We start from the raw sequence: 21,460 nt of genomic DNA, 5'->3' as shown, positions 1-21,460 counted from the left end.
CAGATGTATTAAGACAAATACAAAATGAGTACGGAGTAGAGCCCGCTCTAAACTTAGGGATGAAGTTATTAAATAACTATGACCAGGGATCAGCCATAATACTAGCTAACATTAAATGGGAAGCAGCATAAGTGGCAATCTGCCAATACCTACGGGAGTTCTCTCCATTAGAACAGGAGAATGAACTACCCAAAATAATTGAAAATGCATATGCAGAATTAGGCAGGGATAGTTTGGGGGGAAAAGCTTTAAAACCTCAGCTACTGGGTGTCAGGAATCAGGTCACTGCGACATGCAGAAGACTCTACAAGAGACCTAGAATCTTTGTAAAACCTTCCTTGTGCAACCTGTGGTTGAATGTCTAGAAGAGTTGCACGTTTTAAGATGGCCGCTTGGTTTTCCATTTACGCGGCATTGGGTCTATGGGAGTCTAAGTTATCGCGAGACTTTAGGTGCCGAGTCGCGAGTCGGCGCGCGAATCTGCGCACTTCAATTTGTATGAGGAGACGAGTGGTTGTTCTGAGAGAGTCTCGTAAGTTCGCTGCCGTGGGAAGTAATTCTCTCATGTCAGACTTCTAGAGTTATCCTGCAGTGTTACGTCCAGTCAGTCGGACGTTTTGGCTTCCATAGTGCCACTTCAGGAAGGGTGTCGGAGTTACCTTCTATGTGGTAAGATACAGCTGTATCCAGTAGTTGGACTTCAGCTCTTCATCCTCGACCCTTCCAGAGTTCCTTCAGCTTAGAAGAATACTGAGAAGTCTTCGTTGAGGACACCATTTCCAGCATCACAAGTAAGACTGTTCCGGTCTCAGGATTCCCGTTCGTCATTTGACTGTGACTACAATGAAAAGTTGAACCCCAGTGTCCTAGCGCTTTTCCTGTTCTCTCCTACCTATTTTTCCTTCCTTGTTCCCTTTTGCGCGCATCAAAAGAACCTGTAACAGTGAACATCTCCTTCATTACTCTTTATGAGGAACTGAGCTATCTGCAGGGATAAGTCAATTTGCCTTCAACTGACTAACTGCTCACCAAGTCATATTCTACAATAGCCTACTGGCATATAGCAGGTGGGAATTGTGAGGTTAAATTAGTCATTGATGCGGGGAGGGAAAGGCAATGTGTTAACCCCAGATATTTTCCCTTGTGTGTATTAGGAGTCTTCAGTCCCAATATAACTGAGGCTACTGAGTGAAAGAAGAGAAGCAAGACTCCGTCAGAACCTGGTAGGGTAAAGAAAAGGGTTTAGAACAAGTCCTACAGTGAACGGAAATATATATTTATGTTAAGTATTACCAAGGTGTTATCTCCTGTGTGCATTAGGTGAACTCCAATTCCAGCCAATAGAATACCAAACGAAGACTTGGCAGGCAGGCGGAGGAAGTCCAGGAGTAGTCGGAGTGTCTCTTCTCTGTCCAATTCCCCTTTCCCCTTTCCTGGAACAGCTGCCTGAGTTGCAGTGGGTTCTGGGGAGTGGGCGTTGGGAACTCTCATCGTTCTGTCTCCGTGAAGAAGTTGGGAACTTGACAGATTGAAGTGCCCACGAAGTATTTTCACCCAGACAGAATGACGGAGGGATTTAACTTAAAGGCTGTAGGAGAAATGTTGATAGGGATTCAACGAGAGTTAGGAACCCTCAGTGAGGAAAATAAAAATTTGAGGCAAGAAATTCAGGCTTCTCGTCAGGAGACCTTGATATTATCCCAAAGAGTTAGTGAGATTACAGGGGGAGCATCTAGTTCTTCTCAAACAGTTCCCACGAGTTCCGTCCCTGAACATAATACACGCACTGTCACGCAGGTTCTCCATTCTGTTTCACCCATTATCCCATTGGCCCCTCCAGAGAAGTTTAGTGGGGATCCCCAGAAAGCCCAAATCTTTTTCACACAATGCTCCCTACACTTCATGTGTCGCTCCACCCTATTTCCAGATGCACAGTCTAGAGTGGCATTCGTTCTCTCTTATCTAAGTGGAGATGCAGCTAATTGGGCGATGCCTTTAGTTACTCAAGATGATCCGCTGCTATATGACTTTGATCAATTCAAGGCTGAATTCCTTCGGATTTTTGACAGACGCAAGATCTGTCAAGCAACTGATAACGAACTGCTAGAGCTGCGACAAGGCAATAAAGATTTAATTGCATATTTGACGCAATTTAATAAATTGTTAGTAGAGACTAATTGGCCGGAGGAGAAGAGAGCAGCCTTGTTTTATCGTGGTTTGAAAGATGAGATTAAAGATACTTTGGCCCAGATTCCGAACCGACCAACTGAATTTTCTGAGTTAGTGGATCTGGTTTTGGAAATTGATTTTCGCAGCTCCGAAAGAAAAGGCGAAAAGAAATTTAGAGACTTTCGATGGAACTACCCTCGATTTGATAAAGTACGTTCTGAGGGTGGCAAGAACTCAGAAAAGACTGCTGAGAGTGAACCAATGCAGATTGGCTCGGTACGTGGTCCGTTGAGCAAGGAAGAGAAGGAACAAAGGAGAGCGAAGAAATTATGTATGTATTGTGGTGGTTCGGGGCACTTTGTGAAGGAATGCCCGAAGAGACCTAAGACTCCAGTTTCGGGAAACGGGCAAAACCATCTGTAGAAGGAGTCATTCAGATGGCGAAAGGGGAACACGAGACTCCAACCTTCCATCAAGTTATGAATACCCTTCAAACGCAAGCGCCCCATTTAATATTGCAAATGACCCTGAAGTTTGGGGAACAAGAAATTACTGGAGTGGCGATAATGATTGATTCAGGTGCCACAGGCAATTTTTGTGACATTAAGTACGCAAAGAGGATCGGAATACAAGCAGTATTAAAAGACAAAAAAGAATCTGTTCGGGCAGTGGATGGGACTAATCTCTCTTCCGGCCCCATCACTCATCATACTGAAGTTGTGGAACTCATTCAAGCCAATGGACATCGAGAACTAATCCAATTCAATCTCATTGATGCCCCTCAATTCCAAATCATCTTGGGGCTCCCCTGGTTAACCATACATAATCCTACCATTGATTGGGAGAATCGGACTGTGGAGATGGATTCCTTATTCTGTTTGGAGCATTGTTTCCCTGCGACCCCTGAGAATATTGAAGAGAATATTGAACCCTCTCAAGCCGCCTTGTTGTCATTCAGTCCTGGAGTTATTGGAGTGGTTGAAGCAACAGAGATTCCGAAAGAGTACCGAGAATTTCAAGAAGTCTTTAATGAGCGAGAAGCTGAAAGACTGCCACCGCATCGATCATATGACTGCGCAATTGATTTGGAACCAGGTGCTGTGCTGCCTTGCAGTAGAATATATGCCTTGACTGAAGCGGAAAATGCCTATCTTAAAGAATATTTAGACCGCTATCTAGCCAACGGATTTATTCGACCATCTCAGTCCCCGGTCTCATCTCCATTATTTTTCATCCCTAAGAAAGAAGGATCTTTGAGAACGTGCATTGACTACCGAGCCATAAACAGAGTAACAATCAAAAATCGCTATCCTCTTCCTTTGATTTCAGTTCTTTTGGATCAGATTAAGGAGGCTCAGATTTTTACCAAACTTGATCTTCGAGGTGCCTATCACCTTATCCGAATGAAAGAAGGACATGAGTGGAAGACGGCATTTCGAACGAAATATGGGCTGTTCGAATACCAGGTGATGCCATTTGGCCTGTGTAATGCCCCAGCCGCCTTTCAGCATTTCATCAACGACATCATGGGAGATTTGATTGACAAAATAGCTGTGGTTTATTTAGACGACATCTTAATCTTTTCCAAAGATCCGCAAGAGCACACTGAACATGTCAAATCAGTCCTAGAAAGACTTCGTCAACATCAGCTCTTTGTTAAATTGGAGAAATGTGCTTTCAGCGTGCAGTCTGTGGAATTTTTGGGATTCATCTTGTCTCCGGAGGGAATCACTATGGATATGAAGAAAGTTCAGTCAGTCATTGATTGGCCTTCTCCAAGAGATGTTAAAGAGGTTCAGCGGTTCCTTGGGTTTGCCAACTTCTACAGGCGATTTATCTTGGGATTTTCACAGAAAATCATCCCCATTACGAGACTCCTCAAAAAGGGAGTAAAATTTCAGTGGGGAGAAGAAGCGGAGCAAGCCTTTGCTTTTTTAAAGAAGAGCTTCACTTCGGCTCCGATCCTGCTTCACGCGGACCCAGCTGAACCCTTCTTTGTGGAAGCTGATGCATCTAATCAAGCAATTGGAGGTGTGTTATCTCAGCGACACAAATCTACGGGGCAATTACATCCAGTGGCCTTCCGGTCTAGGAAGTTAAATGCTGCAGAAGTCAATTATACGATTGCTGAGAAGGAGTTACTGGCGGTGAAGGATGCCTTTGAAGAATGGAGACACTATCTGCTTGGAGCCAGGCATACGATCACGGTGTTCACAGACCACAAGAATCTTCAATTTTTGAGATCCGCAAAGACTTTAACACCTCGCCAGTTACGTTGGTCCCTATATTTTGCAGACTTCGATTTTGTGATCACGTACCGCCCAGGGAGCAAGAATGGAAAAGCAGATGCTCTGTCAAGGATACAAACCGAGACCACAGAACATTCGGTGGACCCCCAACCTATTATTCCAACCTCTAAGTTTGTATGTTCCTTGACTGTGCTCAATTATCAAGAAGAAGTCAGAAAATTGATGTCTGAGGAGGAGATGAAGGAATGGGCGCAATTGGAAAGTGGCAGGGACATTATCAACTCCTTGCCTTATCATAACGGAGCTCTATATTTACCCACCAAAGAAATCCAAGAACGAGCATTGAGAGACTGCCATGATCTACCCCTAGCAGGACATAAAGGCATATTTAAGACCCAAGACCTGATTCAACGCTATTTCTGGTGGCCCAGTATGAATTCCCAAATTAAACGCTATGTAGAATCTTGTGAGCTTTGTGCACGGGGGAAACCCAGTAGACAGGGTCCCCGGGGACTGTTACAACCCTTGCCCACTCCTACACATCCATGGCACACAGTCACATTGGATTTAATTGTTGACCTGCCCCTGAGCCGAGGGTTTGATACTATACTGGTGGTAGTAGATGCCTTCACCAAGATGAGCCATTTTGTCCCGGTAAAAGGAGTTCCCTCAGCCCAGGAAGTAGCTAGACTCTTTAGTGAGAATATAGTAAAGATTCATGGGATTCCTAAGATTTTGATCTCAGACTGAGGACCCCAATTTGTGTCCCGCTTTTGGAATGCATTTCTGCAGGGTTTGGGAGTAGAAATTCGACTCTCGACCAGTTACCACCCTGAAACAGATGGACAGACTGAAAGAGTAAACCAAGAATTAGAGCAATATATTCGTTTGTTTCTTCTGGATCGGGGTGGTGAATGGGCGGATGTTTTGTGGATGGCAGAATTCACACACAACAATGCTACCAATGTCTCTACTGGGTACTCCCCCTTCTTTTTGAATTTTGGGTTGCATCCAAATCCTTTTAGCTTTCAGGGGGATTTAGGGGTACCCGCTGTAGGGGATCTTTTAGAGAACCTATCCTCAGTCCGTAAATCAGCAGAAGCTAACTTGATAAAAGCAAAAGACAATTACAAGAAACAAGCAGACAAACATCGAAAAGAGGCACCAATATTTCACATAGGGGATTTAGCTTGGCTATCCTCCCGGAACCTTCGTCTGAAGGGAAATAGGAAATTTCAACCCCGTTTTGTAGGTCCCTATCCTGTTGAGAAAGTATTAGGACCAGTAACAGTGAAACTTAAACTTCCTTCTAGTTTAGGTATTCATCCAGTTTTCCATGTATCCCTATTGAAGAAGACGGTCCCTCACATTCGATTGGGTGATCCACCACCTCCTTTAGACATTGAGGGACACTCAGAGTATGAGGTAAAATAAATTTTGGATTCAAAAAGAGTACACCAGAAATTATTCTATTTGGTTGACTGGAAGGGTTATGGCCCTGAAGACAGATCTTGGGAGCCAGTACAGAATGTTCATGCTCCCTTGTTGATTAAACGATTTCATTTACAGCACCCTTTCAAGCCAAGACCGATGAATCGGTCATTGAGAGGGGGTACTGTCAGGAATCAGGTCACTGCGACATGCAGAAGACTCTACAAGAGACCTAGAATCTTTGTAAAACCTTCCTTGTGCAACCTGTGGTTGAATGTCTAGAAGAGTTGCACGTTTTAAGATGGCCGCTTGGTTTTCCATTTACGCGGCATTGGGTCTATGGGAGTCTAAGTTATCGCGAGACTTTAGGTGCCGAGTCGCGAGTCGGCGCGCGAATCTGCGCACTTCAATTTGTATGAGGAGACGAGTGGTTGTTCTGAGAGAGTCTCGTAAGTTCGCTGCCGTGGGAAGTAATTCTCTCATGTCAGACTTCTAGAGTTATCCTGCAGTGTTACGTCCAGTCAGTCGGACGTTTTGGCTTCCATAGTGCCACTTCAGGAAGGGTGTCGGAGTTACCTTCTATGTGGTAAGATACGGCTGTATCCAGTAGTTGGACTTCAGCTCTTCATCCTCGACCCTTCCAGAGTTCCTTCAGCTTAGAAGAATACTGAGAAGTCTTCGTTGAGGACACCATTTCCAGCATCACAAGTAAGACTGTTCCGGTCTCAGGATTCCCGTTCGTCATTTGACTGTGACTACAATGAAAAGTTGAACCCCAGTGTCCTAGCGCTTTTCCTGTTCTCTCCTACCTATTTTTCCTTCCTTGTTCCCTTTTGCGCGCATCAAAAGAACCTGTAACAGTGAACATCTCCTTCATTACTCTTTATGAGGAACTGAGCTATCTGCAGGGATAAGTCAATTTGCCTTCAACTGACTAACTGCTCACCAAGTCATATTCTACAATAGCCTACTGGCATATAGCAGGTGGGAATTGTGAGGTTAAGTTAGTCATTGATGCGGGGAGGGAAAGGCAATGTGTTAACCCCAGATATTTTCCCTTGTGTGTATTAGGAGTCTTCAGTCCCAATATAACTGAGGCTACTGAGTGAAAGAAGAGAAGCAAGACTCCGTCAGAACCTGGTAGGGTAAAGAAAAGGGTTTAGAACAAGTCCTACAGTGAACGGAAATATATATTTATGTTAAGTATTACCAAGGTGTTATCTCCTGTGTGCATTAGGTGAACTCCAATTCCAGCCAATAGAATACCAAACGAAGACTTGGCAGGCAGGCGGAGGAAGTCCAGGAGTAGTCGGAGTGTCTCTTCTCTGTCCAATTCCCCTTTCCCCTTTCCTGGAACAGCTGCCTGAGTTGCAGTGGGTTCTGGGGAGTGGGCGTTGGGAACTTTCTTCGTTCTGTCTCCGTGAAGAAGTTGGGAACTTGACACTGGGCAGTCCTGAAAAGGACATTTATAAACAGACACCTACTTCTTCTGAAAAGAAGTGGGATAATAAAAAACAAAACTCTAAAGACAAGAGATCTCAGTCCCGAGGTAGGTCATCTCCACAGATGCCCTCCGAAAAGAGGTGCAACCTTAGGAATAGGGATAATATTCGGAAACCTGACAGGTATCAGGATACTGATACACGTTCTTCTCGTTCCCTTCAGGGCTCGAGGAAAAGCTCCCAAAGAGAAGGACGGTCAGAACATAGAGAGGAGCGCACACAGTCCAGAGACAGGCAGCACGCTCAAGACTTTATTTTTAAAAAAGAAGATAAGCAAAATTCAAAACCTCAATTTAAGAAAAATAAAGTTGCTGGTCTGAAAATCAGACATGCCCAGAATTCTGAGGACACAACTTCTGAAAGGGGAATGGGCTCTGACGATGCTACACAGTGTGGCAGAAGTAACAATAGCTTGCCGGAACCTGAAAGAATTTCTGGTGACAGTGGACTTGAATGATTACATCACGGTGGAAACACCAGACTCCAGGGTGAGCGTCCCACATAAGTTACATGAAATAACACTCCGAGTGGAGGGGGACAAGCCCAGGAAAGTGAAAGGTCTTTTTTGGAAGAACTTATAATCTGGTTATGACATACTGTTAGCAGAACAAGATTGGCCGCCTGCATTCATAATGGAGTGCCCCAGGGGAGAAAGTATAATATTACCTGCATTTTCCGATCATGTTCCCGTTAACCTTAAACATACATATGCATGGGAGTGGGCAGTAGCCCAAGCTCCAGCATTGTACAAATATCACGCTGGGTGGGATGAGGACTCAACATTCCATGTGATCCCGTTAAAAGTGCTCAGAGGCAATATCTAATAAAGCAAGAAGCTAAAAAACAGGTCAGGGAGATCTTAGATCAACTTGAATACCAGGAGGTCATAGAAAAATGTACCTCTCCAATGAACAATGCTTTGTTTCCCCTCTCTAAACCCGACAATACATATCATCTAGTTTTAGATTACAGACATTTAAACACAAAGACATTTGCTGTCCAAAATGCATACAGTGCCGCATTAATGAATAACATTGAGCGCAAATTATACAAAACAATACTTGATATCTCAAATGGATTTTTCTGCCAAAATATAGCACCTGAAAGCAGGTATCTGACCACATTCAGTGTGTTAGGATCCCAGTGACAACTTTGTCGACTAGCCCAAGGGTGTAAGAATAGCCCCTGGGAATTTTCAGCAAGGGTACCAGAGTTACTTCAAAAATTTGATGAAGAAGCATTGCCCTATGTAGATGATATTTATCTAACGGACGACGACTTAGAGAGGCACTTGACCAGGGTAAGCACCATTAACATGGGATTTGCCACTGAGGGGTACAAACGTAACTTTAAAAAATCAAAAATAGCCCACCTCAATGTCCTATTTTTGGGATATGAGCTGTCAAGTAAAGGGAAAAGTCTGGCAGCAAACTTTTTCGAAACGTGTGCGCTCCTCCAGCCTCCAAAATCATAAAAAAAATTACAATCAATACTAGGATTCCTACATTTTGGAAGAACATACATTTTAGATTACGCACAAAGGGTAAAACCTTTCTACAACCTAATAAAACCTGACTTTCCAGCCAGGAATTGCACACAAGAACATACTAATATTCTTTGTTCACTCCAGTAAGACATGATTGCTTCCAAACACGCGTAAACGTACGCAACTTGGTGATCCGTGTAATTGCGGGTCAATGCGGTTACACTTATTTGACCTTTAATGAAGGAGAAACAGTACCAATCGCATACAAATCACACCTGTACACAAATGCAGAAATGCGTTTCACTTCAACAGAAAAAATCTTGACAGCTGTTCAAACGGCTGTAGCAAGAGAAAGCGCACTGGCTCAGGGGAAACACATTATTGTCATAACCCCGGTTCCAGCTTAAGAAGCTGTTACAAAGGCAAGCATTCCAAATGCGAAAGCGTTACATCCAAGATGGATACAATAGGCTAATTCTCTTACTGCAACATACCTTGAATACAGATTTGATCCAAGTTTAAAAACACAAGCATTCCTGGAATACAAACAAGAATGTCCTCTACCAAATGAAATCTTGCCTCTTGATCAGTATGAATATATTATTTATATTGACGGACCTGCCCAACCGGCCATAGAAAATGAGCAGCAATACAGTTCGGCGTGTGCTATTGTTAAAGGTCGCATGTGTGATGGCAAGTTCCATCCTAGTTGCACAAAAATGCAATCTCTAGGAGACTGCACGGCACAGTTGGCAGAATTAAAAGCACTAATACTGGCACTTGTAAATAAGGATCATGAATTCCCCACACTAATCGTGTGTGATTCCTTTTACTGTGTACAGTCGTACAATGGGGACTTACATCATTGGGAACTAAACGGGTTTAAGGATGCGAAAGGTGGCACAATTAAGCATAAAATGCTATGGGAACAGGTCGCAGAGTTACAAACCGAGCTGCCAAGGACTCACGGGATCCATACACTGAGTCATCAACGTGATGGCGTTCAGGTTGCAGGGAATTAATTGGCTGATGAAGCCACAAAGGGGGCTGTTCGCACATCTTCCGTAGCTGCACTCACTCGTTCAAAAACAAGAATAGACGGAGATATTATGGTAGCTGTCATCACATCAAGCAAAGGCAGCACAGCAGTACCTAAAACATTTCCACTCAAATACTCCTACAAGTTAGATGCACAAAACATTCCATATGCTCAGATTCCTGGAGTGGGAGATAGAGTAATACCAAATATCGATTGTAGGCAAGGTTTAATACTAGCTGGACACAAGGGGTTGGACTCTGTGCGCACAGGCGTTACAGCAACTATTTCTTTACTGAAACAGCGCTATTGGTGGCCAGGGATAACTAAGCAAACTAAAGACTATGTCTTGAATTGCGACATCTGCCAGAAGATGAAAGGCTCCAGAGTAGCAAAACCCGCGCAGACGCCGTTATTAAAATCAGACAAACCTCTCCCATGTGTGTACTTGGACCACTGCAGCCCCTTACAAACGTACGGGGATGAAAAATATATCATGGTTGCAGTGGATTCTTGCTCGAGAATCCTATGGGTATGGCCTCAGCGCTCGGCTGACGCTCGAACTGTTATCAAAGATTTGCGAGTCTTTATCAGCACATATGCAGTAAGCACGTTACATTCCTACCGCGGCCCTGCGTTTAGCTCTCGGGCTTACAAAGAGGCCATGGAAGGAATGGGCGTAGCATTGCGGTACTCCTCTCCGTACCATCCTGAGGGAAATTCGGCTGTGGAGAGAAAAAACCGGGACTTAAAGTAATCTTTAACAGCTAGGGTATTAGGCAAGGGTGGTAGTTGGGTCACACACCTTTATGGGGTACAGCGGGCGTTAAACAACCAGCCAAGAAACTCTCTAGGGGGTGTCACTCCATATGAAGTCCTCTTTGGGACACAAATGTGGGTACCTAATCTTGATTGTGAAGGCGCAGTGGCGGATGAAAAACCATTTGATATCCATGATTGTTTGGCTGTTTTACAGGAGCTAAATGAATACAGGACAAAACAAAGCAATGTCCATCTAAAGCAGACCGCCACTGAGGAAGTCAAGGTAGTCACAGCAAGACCTGTCTGGATCCCAAAAGTCAGGGATCTGGTCAGAGAGAAAATTGCAGACAAAAAGAAATTTGGGGCTTCATACAGAAAACCTGCACCAGTCCTTGCAGTACACGGAACAAGAACTGTGCTGCTCCCGCCTCTTGCCGGAAAAAAAGGAGAAAAGATTTGTCTCAATCGACTTAAACAAACCACACTATGTGGCCGATACTAAACAGTAGGCCTTGTGGACTCCGCTGTAGCAGACGCCCTCCACTTGCTACAATCCAAGATGTTCAAACAGAAAGACTCATCACGTTTGAAGAGCCAACTGTAAGGAATGAAAGACTAAGCAACAATGCTATGGAAATTGTTCCACTTGAACCAGAAATTCTAATTCAAAATGAACATCAGAATAATTCACAAGATGCAATTAGACCTAATACAGACGTCTACATCAACATGCCTTGTCGAGAGGAAAATAATGTTTCAACTAATCCAGATGCAATTCCTACAATTGATCAAACTGCTTCTGGCTATTTAATGAACTTTGATACGTTTTCTCTCGATCCAAGCGAGCCGGAAATGACGCTAGCCAAAACACCATTCAAGCAACAATTAAATAAGCTTTCTTCTCTTTCTTCTAAAGACATACCCTTGGATTGAACTCTGGGTAATTTCTGGGATATTGTTTTTCTTTTCTGACTAGGCTTAGTACTAACTTTTAGCATGCTTATTAATAGACACTATCTTCAACAAAGGTCAACATCCTACTGAAGCCAAATTCATCATCACACCATGAACAAAGAGACTTGTTGTCTGTGATCATTACAGCAGTTCCTATACCGGATGGTGTAGTATGGGACAAGGTTGATTTTAACATATTCAGACCGACCGAACTTTTAAAATTAATCATGTATTTAACATTTCATTAAGTGATATCATTACCTCAAGTACATTTTCTGATGATTGGGACACTGAAACAATCAATAACATGTTATCTGATTTAGAGAAAACTGCTGCATTTTCTAATAATGAAATGTTAGAGGGTTCTTCAGATTATGACACATTGTACTGTTACCAACATTATGGTCATCATTTCCTGCACAAATGCATTTCAAAGAGGAATGTTTTTGAGTATCATCAGAGGGAACATTGCCCAACACCACCAAAAAGTAGTTCACAAGCGTTTACACAGAAAGTGTCATACTTTTCAGAGTTTCAATGAATCAATCAATCAATGCATTTATATAGCGCACTACTCAAGGCGCTTGGGGAGGGGGGGGTCCGCTACTGTTTGAACAGCCAGGTCTTGAGCTGCTTCCTGAAGGCGAGGTGGTCTTGGGTCAGGCGGAGATGGGTCGGGAGGGAGTTCCAAGTCTTGGCGGCCAGGTAGGAGAAGGACCTTCCTCCTGTGGTGGCTCTTCGGATGCGGGGGACGGCGGCGAGGGCGTGGCTGGTCGATCGAAGCTGGCGTGTGGGAGTGTAGAAGTTGAGGCGGCTGTTGAGGTATCTTGGGCCTTGGTTGTGCAGGGCTTTGTGTGCGTGGGTGAGGAGACGGAATGTGATTCTCTTGTTGACCGGGAGCCAGTGCAGGTCTCTCAGGTGTCCGGAGATGTGGTTGTGTCAGGGGATGTCGAGGATGAGTCTTGCTGAGGCGTTCTGGATCCGCTGGAGTCTCTTCTGTAGTTTGGCGGTGGTTCCGGCGTAGAGGGAGTTGCCGTAGTCCAGTCGGCTGGTGACGAGGGCTTGGGTGACCGTCTTCCTGGTCTCGGTGGGGATCCACCGGAAGATCTTATGTAGCATGCGCAGGATGTTGAAGCACGACGAGGAGATGGCGTCGACTTGTCTGGTCATGGAGAGGGAGGAGTCCAGGATTAAGCCCAGGTTGCGTGCGTGGTCCGTTGGTTTGGGTGCGCTGCCCAGGGCAGGGGGCCACCAGGAGTCGTCCCAGGCGGAGGGCGAGGAGCCCAGGACGAGGACTTCCGTCTTGTCTGAGTTCAGTTTCAGGCGGCTGTTCATCATCCACTCGGCTACATCTGTCATCCCTTCGTGCAGGTTGGCTCTGGCGGTGGCGGGGTCGTTGGTGAGGGAGAGGATTAGCTGGGTGTCGTCGGCGTAGGAGATGATGTTGAGGTTGTGTTGGCGTGCGATGGCCGCAAGGGGGCTCATGTAGACATTGAAGAGGGTGGGGCTGAGCGAGGAGCCTTGAGGAACGCCGCAGATGACTTCGGTGGCATCTGATCTGAACGGGGGGAGGCGGACTCTCTGTGTTCTTCCGGCGAGGAAGGAGATGATCCATTCTAGTGCCTTCTCTTGGATTCCGATGTTGCTGAGGTGCTGCACTAGGGTGCGGTGGCAGACAGTGTCGAATGCCGCGGAGAGGTCCAGGAGGATGAGGGCCGCCGTTTCCCCGTTGTCGAGCAGGGCTCGGATGTCATTGGTGGCTGCGATGAGGGCGGTCTCGGTGCTGTGGTTGGCCTGGAAGCAGACTGCGAGAGGTCGAGGGATCCGTTCGTCTCGAGGAAGGCGGCCAGCTGCTTGTTGACGGTCTTCTCGATGACTTTGGCCGGGAACGGGAGGAGCGAGATGGGGCGGTAGTTTTTGAGTTCGGTGGGGTCCGCTGATGGTTTCTTCAGTAGAGCGCTGAGTTCGGCGTGCTTCCAGCTCTCCGGGAAGGTAGCGGTGTCGAAGGAGGTGTTGATGATGTCCCGTAGGTGGGGTGCGATGACAGCGTCGGCCTTGTTGAAGACGTGGTGAGGGCAGGGGTCGGTTGGAGATCCGGAGTGGATGGAGTTCATCGTGCGTCGGGTTTCTTCGGTGTTGATCGGGGTCCAGGCACTCTGTGAGACAAAATGAGCAAGCACGAGTGACCGGGTGAAAAGTAGTATATTGTTTCCATGAGTCTGAGGAATCAGGGTTTGTTGTGTTCTGAGATTGCCAAAAACGAATCTCTCTGATAAAAGGAGATTCTAGTGGCACTGTGAGTTAGCTAATGCTAACAAGGCCAGCATACGCGGTGGGGGTGCACAGAATCAGTCTAGCACCAGACCCACGGTGTATGTTATCCAAAAGCGCAGGTCCTGCAGGGGTACTATAGGAACTATACTACACTACTAGACTCAGTGGCACAGACTGCTATGCCTATGATGACCAAATGATACAGTCTTTCCATCAAGCTGTCACTGGCCCCATAGTCTTTGATAATCAGGAATGTGTGTATCATGCTAGCGTAGTCCCGTCCCTAATAACCACCTCACAGTCTCACCATGCTTTGGAAAGGCTATAAGGGAGGTGGTGATTTTGTGTGTATATAGCACAACCAATTCCCACCCAACCCAAGAGAGTAGTAAAGGAATCAGAATGCTGCTGTCTGCATTATTTTCAGCCCTGCATGGCACTAGTTTCTAGTATCAATGACTATTTCATGCCATGACACAAATGAAACTGTTTGGGAAGTAGCTATTATTATCCACCAATTAAATTAAATTTTCTTGACCAAGCTCTAATGAATAAAAGGCTGTGATGGTGAACTGAGAAGCAAGAATGGTGTTAGGCTTCAGACGTTCTGACCACATAGAAACTAAACTAAAACTTTTACACTGGCTCATTTTACAATAGACAGTAACATTAAAACCAATGCACCCTATACAGAAGCGCACTTAGCGCTAGGATAGTTGACGCCGGCTAGCGTTGATTTTTATCGCTGAGATAGCATGCTATTAGCAATGCTTATCTCATTAGCGATAAAAATCCTAGCGCTAACTGCCTAACGTGAGATTATCGCTGGAAACCCAGCGATAATCTCACGAAATGTGGCGTTAGCTTGATGATAGGGCCCCACAAACTTAGCCATGATATCCACCTTCCATAGGATATCATGGCTAAGTCAGTCCTGAAGCAGGCGTAAGGAAAGTAGCGATAACAGGAGTTGTCGCTACTTTTGCTGCCGCTATGTTTCATAGCGTGGGGCTTGATGATAGGAGAAATGTCGCTTAGCGACATTTCTCCTGTCATGTTAGGTCAGGAACGCCCACTTTGCATCTCATTAGAGATGCAAAGCTGGGCGTTAAGAATCTGGGCGCTAATGCAAGGTTTCACGATAAAATTATCGCCGCTTTTCAGCCGAAAACGGCCACAAAAGCGGCAATAACTTACTATCGCCGCCTTGTAGCTATGCCCCCTTGAACCCAATATAATAAAAAGTTACAGCACATTAGCTCATCATATTAAATATTCATTACATAATTTAATAATAAAATATATACTAAAGCGGAACGAGAAAACAGGATAAAAATTACAATACAATGCAAGGCAATACAATACAAGGCAGCGCAAGCAGCAGCGCTCGGGGGCCAGGAGCACCGCTGCAGGCAGCGGCGGCACTCGGGGGCAGCCTGGGCTCACACACGGAGGAGTGAGCGCGGTGCGTGGGGTGACCGGCCCAGAGGGTTGTTTAACACAACAGATCCAGCCTCATATTACTATAAGGTTGCACCAACATCAGCATTGAAAATTATGTTGACAAACACTAAACAGATTTACTCTGCTTCCTTTTTGGCCCAATTATCTGAAGAGGGTTTCAACCTATGGAAAGACGAAATTGACTCAAAATCAATTTGGGGTTCGAGGGACTGGCAAGTCCAGGGTACAGAGGTACTATTTAGAGCATGCCTCATTCCATAGCAGATGAACTTTTTAAATGATACTGTGCAACATACATCCTGTCTTGGACTAGCCAAGAACAAGGACCTGAACAGTCTAAGGTTTCCAACACCAACACAGCGGTGGCATAATTCAACTACAAATGAAGGGGCCACAGTAGATGACATACTAAAGTACAATAGAACAGACCCAAATTGGAAGGAGTGGGTGGTTTGACCCTCAGACACAAATATATGTCATAAGCGATTCCTGAACATCACCGAGGGACTCAGTATCAAAAGGCCAGACCCACGTTATGTACAGAGAGAACATCCAGGGATAGTGACATCCTATAGTGTTGGGAAGTTGTGCCTCGATTGGCTAGAATTCTCAACACTTGCAGAAGTGAAACAACACTTATCTTTACTCTCACATGACATGGATCCTAGGGACTTTTTACAAGGACCCAGGAAACAACGTCAAAAACGTCTCATATATGCAGGCATTTATGCTGCCTATAATGAAAACTGGAAGATTACCCAACAAGAAGCCTCAGAGAGAATTCGGGAAATAGACCGTATAAATTTAGAAAAAGGTTTAGCTGTGGTAGATAATGGGTTAACAACTTTGACCTCCAGGATATATTCATTGGGCAACATTGTATTTTCTGCTATTGACATAGTGGAACGGGATTTAGCCATATTACAACACGGCCAATCTCAGTTACGTTCTATTATGTTATTGAGCTGGATGCTGCAATCTTTGCGTTCAGGCTTTGTGCCTTGGTATTTTATAAACAGTATGTCTCTGTTTTCAGAATACAATCTAACTGATACACTGATACACAGATAGAAATGGCACAAAGAGGAGCTAAATATACAATGCTGCAAATTGAATAACTGGATAGGCTACCATTCACAGTGGCGGAATTACCATCAATGGCCACTTCATGGCCAAATCACTCTCACGGTCACGACCTTTCAGTTTCACAATTGCCTTGAGCAAAGGCAGGCAGGCAGATATGAAAAATTGGGTAAAGAATACATTAAAAAATCCTGGGATTTACCATATAGATTTCGGTGCCGGAGTGGGGATCGAGAAGTGTTTCTTAGTGGTACAAATTGCAAGAACGCTCTCTCATGTGCCAAGATATTGTTTTGCACGGAGCATGAAATGGTTCAATAGCGAATCATGAAAGGAACTCCAGCTGCCGTGATCACGCCAGTGTTAGAGTTACTTTCAAATGGGAGTTACTTGATGCTGAATGATCAAGGTTGCTGTGGCATGCTTTCGGGCATTGCCTATCTGGTCACCGTGAACACCAGGGTTACTTGCTGTTTGCAAGTATTGTTTCCTCCAAGAAATACAGTCAGGGAGTCACCGCTATTGCCTTCACTGAATGTTTCTTTTATACAGTTTGATGCTTTGAGCAGAATGAAAGCCATGCTTTTACAGCAGACCGTACCCTTAACCTCCGCTCGAAAAACCTTTGAACTTCAAATCGCAAGGACCTCAGCAGAGATACAGGCACTTATACATACCAACTGCCTACTACATTTCGTAGAAATGGTGAGTCATATATTTAATATGTCAGATACGAGTGGTATTGTACACCTCTTTAAGACCATAGGGTCAGGATTCCTTAACACCTTTCAGACAATCCTCGGAGTTGTTACTAACTTTATACACTCCGTATTTGGAAGCATTTTCGGGGGTCTACCTCTGATCCTGCTCGCAATAGCTGGAATCCTGATTGTCGTTTACCTGCTACGCAATGGACGGACCAACCACCAGCGAGATGGCAAAATCTCTCCTGGAGAGATATTACCGTGTGTGCATGGTACAACATCTGGGTGAGCCTCGCCTCCGTGAATGAAGTGCTTCTTGGTCCCTATCATTCAGACCAGTCTTTGAAGACTGCATCGTACCTGTTTTCCAATGCCTGTTTTGTGGAGGAGAATGCGAGTTGGACATCTGACTGACACCTCTAATGGAGACGCCAGTGGACTTAGACTCCAGGCTGGAACCACTGCGGTCCCATGCTTCACTATTTCCTCAGCGTATTCCCATCTTGACAAATGCATTCCTCGAGGATCCGCAGGTGCCCTTTTCAACTGAGTTGTACTTCAGTTCCACCATTGGCACTGAGGTATTGAATACAGCACCGGCTGCCTCTCCACCAGATGTTGACAGCACTGAATTTCATCTATGCACTCTTGACGTGCTATGCAATATATTACAATGTGTGTACCATGGGGCTGCAGGCAGCGAAAATGTTGCGTCTCCCAGCCAGGACATTTAATCTAAATCTGGCTCATTGTATGCTGGGAACTAATTCAGATTTTTTTCCCCTTTCATTCAACAAAATTCCTCAAATTGACACTTTCAATAACAAAGTGTGGCCTTCTATGTACGCTTGCAGTAGTTCAACGTGTATGATCGAACTCATTGAGGACTGTGATTTGCGGAACTTTAGAACAGAAATCATATTTCAAGAGAACATTTTTCCCTCCTCATTTTTTAAACTGTTTTTGAATTATTATCTTTTACATTTTTAGAAACCTTTTAAATGATTCATTGATAATTTTTTGCACTGACACCTAGTTAAAATGTGTATCTCAATTGTGTATTATTATTGTTTAGTATTAGGAGGAGTGGGTGTTATGTTTCATATCGGTACTCTAATATAGGTCATGGGAACATCGTACCCTTTCCCTACATCATCTCCCCTACATTTCACATGATCAGGTCTTACAAGGACATAACTTCTAATAAGGACAGAACGCCTTATAGGGACAGAACGCCTTATAAGGATTGACTCCTTTTATGGACTAAACCTTTCACCTAGTTCCATGTAGAGGGAGGGTTTTTCCCAATCAATACTGCTGAGAGGTCCTCCTTAGCACATATGAATAATTTATGAGGACACTATCTAGGCGGTATACTTCACCTCTCCTATCTAGGCACAAGGTTTAACCCCTTGAGTGCCCCGCCCTTTCCACGCCCTGTGCCGGGCGTTTCATTAGCGGGCGGGGCTCATGACGAGATAGTCTCGTCATGGGCACAGCGCAACCGCGGCCCATGACGAGACCATCTCGTCATGGGCACTCAAGGGGTTAATCCTATATGTCATCCTCATACAAAACAATGGCTAACTCACGCACAAGGACTGTATAAATACAGCAACTCTTGCTATCAGTAGTTGGAGGGAACCGAGACTTCAAGGCCGACACACTGACCAGAGACACTGAGGCTCCTGCATGCAGTCACTCCAGCTGATAGTGGTCTAGCGGGGTGTTCAACTCGAGACCAGGACGAGGTCCCACACTCTCAATATTCAGGTAATGGGGTTCGACTAAATCCTAGCAGGATTCTTGGCTCATAGGCTTATTAGCTCTTTCGCACCTACTCACATGCTAGGTACACTTAGGTACATCTAGACAGGCATCGTAGGAGTATGCACTTTATTTTATAAATGCATTTTATATTCACGTATATGTTCATGACTATTGCAAAATGGTAGAACAGTACTATTCCTTTTTATTCACTGTACTGCTGATCCTATATCTCTGCTACTGTGTAACAGTTGTAGCAGCACATATATTTTACACTAGAAGAACAACTGTTCACAAATTCTTATCATAAACACGCTCAACTGTTTCTTCCGTGTATCTCTGTGAGACAAAATGAGCAAGCACGAGTGACCGGGTGAAAAGTAGTATATTGTTTCCACGAGTCTGAGGAATCAGGGTTTGTTGTGTTCTGAGATTGCCAAAAACGAATCTCTCTGATAAAAGGAGATTCTAGTGGCACTGTGAGTTAGCTAATGCTAACAAGGCCAGCATACGCGGTGGGGGTGCACAGAATCAGTCTAGCACCAGACCCACGGTGTATGTTATCCAAAAGCGCAGGTCCTGCAGGGGTACTATAGGAACTACACTACACTACTAGACTCAGTGGCACAGACTGCTATGCCTATGATGACCAAATGCTACAGTCTTTCCATCAAGCTGTCACTGGCACCATAGTCTTTGATAATCAGGAATGTGTGTATCATGCTAGCGTAGTCCCGTCCCTAATAACCACCTCACAGTCTCACCATGCTTTGGAAAGGCTATAAGGGAGGTGGTGATTTTGTGTGTATATAGCACAACCAATTCCCACCCAACCCAAGAGAGTAGTAAAGAAATCAGAATGCTGCTGTCTGCATTATTTTTCAGCCCTGCATGGCACTAGTTTCTAGTATCAATGACTATTTCATGCCATGACACAAATGAAACTGTTTGGGAAGTAGCTATTATTATCAACCAATTAAATTAAATTTTCTTGACCAAGCTCTAATGAATAAAAGGCTGTGATGGTGAACTGAGAAGCAAGAATGGTGTTAGGCTTCAGACGTTCTGACCACATAGAAACTAAACTAAAACTTTTACACTGGCTCATTTTACAATAGACAGTAACATTAAAACCAATGCACCCGATACAGAAGGGTAAATTGAAGAAGTGTTAATTTACTCAAAAGTAAAGTTACTCTTACACCGAGGTATAAATGTGCACTTTTTTTACATTCACCATTTCCGAGTGTAGATTTATATCCAAGTGTAGAATTACATGTCTTCAGCCCTTGAAACAAGGGGCTGGTAACATCAAAGACTGAATTGATTAATATGTTACTGCTGTCAAATTTTCAATTGTAGGTAGGGATATTTCTTCACTGGGGTAGAGATCTCCCTATGGCAAAGTATAGGGAAAAATATTAAACTTTATAATTCTTTAAAATAATTTAGAAATATTTAACTGTAAAATAAAGATGTAAATTAAATTAAAATATTTATTAGTAACCTAGGGGCATATCAGCAACAACCGGCGATAATTATCGCTAAGCGCACTTAGCGCTAGGATAATTGACACCGGCTAGCGTGGATTTTTATCGCTGAGATAGCGTGCTATTAGCAATGCTTATCTAATTAGCGATAAAAATCCTAGCGCTAACTGCCTAATGTGAGATTATCGCTGGAAACCCAGCGATAATCTCACGAAATGTGGTGTTAGCTTGATGATAGGGCCCCACAAACTTAGCCATGATATCCACCTTCCATAGGATATCATGGCTAAGTCAGTCCTGAAGCAGGCGTAAGGAAAGTAGCGATAACAGGAGTTATCGCTACTTTTCCTGCCTCTATGTTTCATAGCGTGGGGCTTGATGATCCTGACCTAACATGACAGGAGAAATGTCGCTAAGCGACCTTTCTCCTGTCATGTTAGGTCAGGAACGGCCACTTTGCATCTCATTAGAGATGCAAAGCTGGGCGTTAAGAATCTGGGCGCTAATGCAAGGTTTCACGCGTTAGCGTGACCTTGCTAATTAGGCGATAAAATTATCGCCACTTTTCAGCCGAAAACGGCCACAAAAGCGGCGATAATTTACTATCGCCGCCTTGTAGCCATGCCCCCTTGAACCCAATATAATAAAAAGTTACAGCACATTAGCTCATCATATTAAATATTCATTACATAATTTAATAATAAAATATATACTAATTTAATATATAAATATTTTTTAAAGAACATTTTACAAATTCTACATTGACTAGCACTTTAAAAGGCAATTATTATTGGGGGGCGTGGCTAGCGCCCTAAGAAGATGGCAGCCGGTCCCTAACTCTCCCGGGACGGCGGCGACGGCAGCGGTCTTGACGCGGAATCCAGGGTGTGCACGGACCCTATAATGACGAACTAAGCGTCAGAAATCTTCAGGCACCGTTAGGACGTCAATTATACTTCACGGTGACTTGTAAGCAACGTTTCTCTTTTTGCGCGATGTGAAGCGGCTCCACCGATTGAGTGGCCGCCATTTTGTCTCTCGCCTGTTAAGGAATGTCCTTGCGTGCCGATTGAAAAGTTGGTACTTCCC

Source organism: Triturus cristatus, chromosome 7 (genome assembly GCF_964204655.1).
Source record: "Triturus cristatus chromosome 7, aTriCri1.1, whole genome shotgun sequence".
NCBI classification, from domain to species: domain Eukaryota; kingdom Metazoa; phylum Chordata; class Amphibia; order Caudata; family Salamandridae; genus Triturus; species Triturus cristatus.
Note: the sequence above shows the minus strand (reverse complement) of the source record.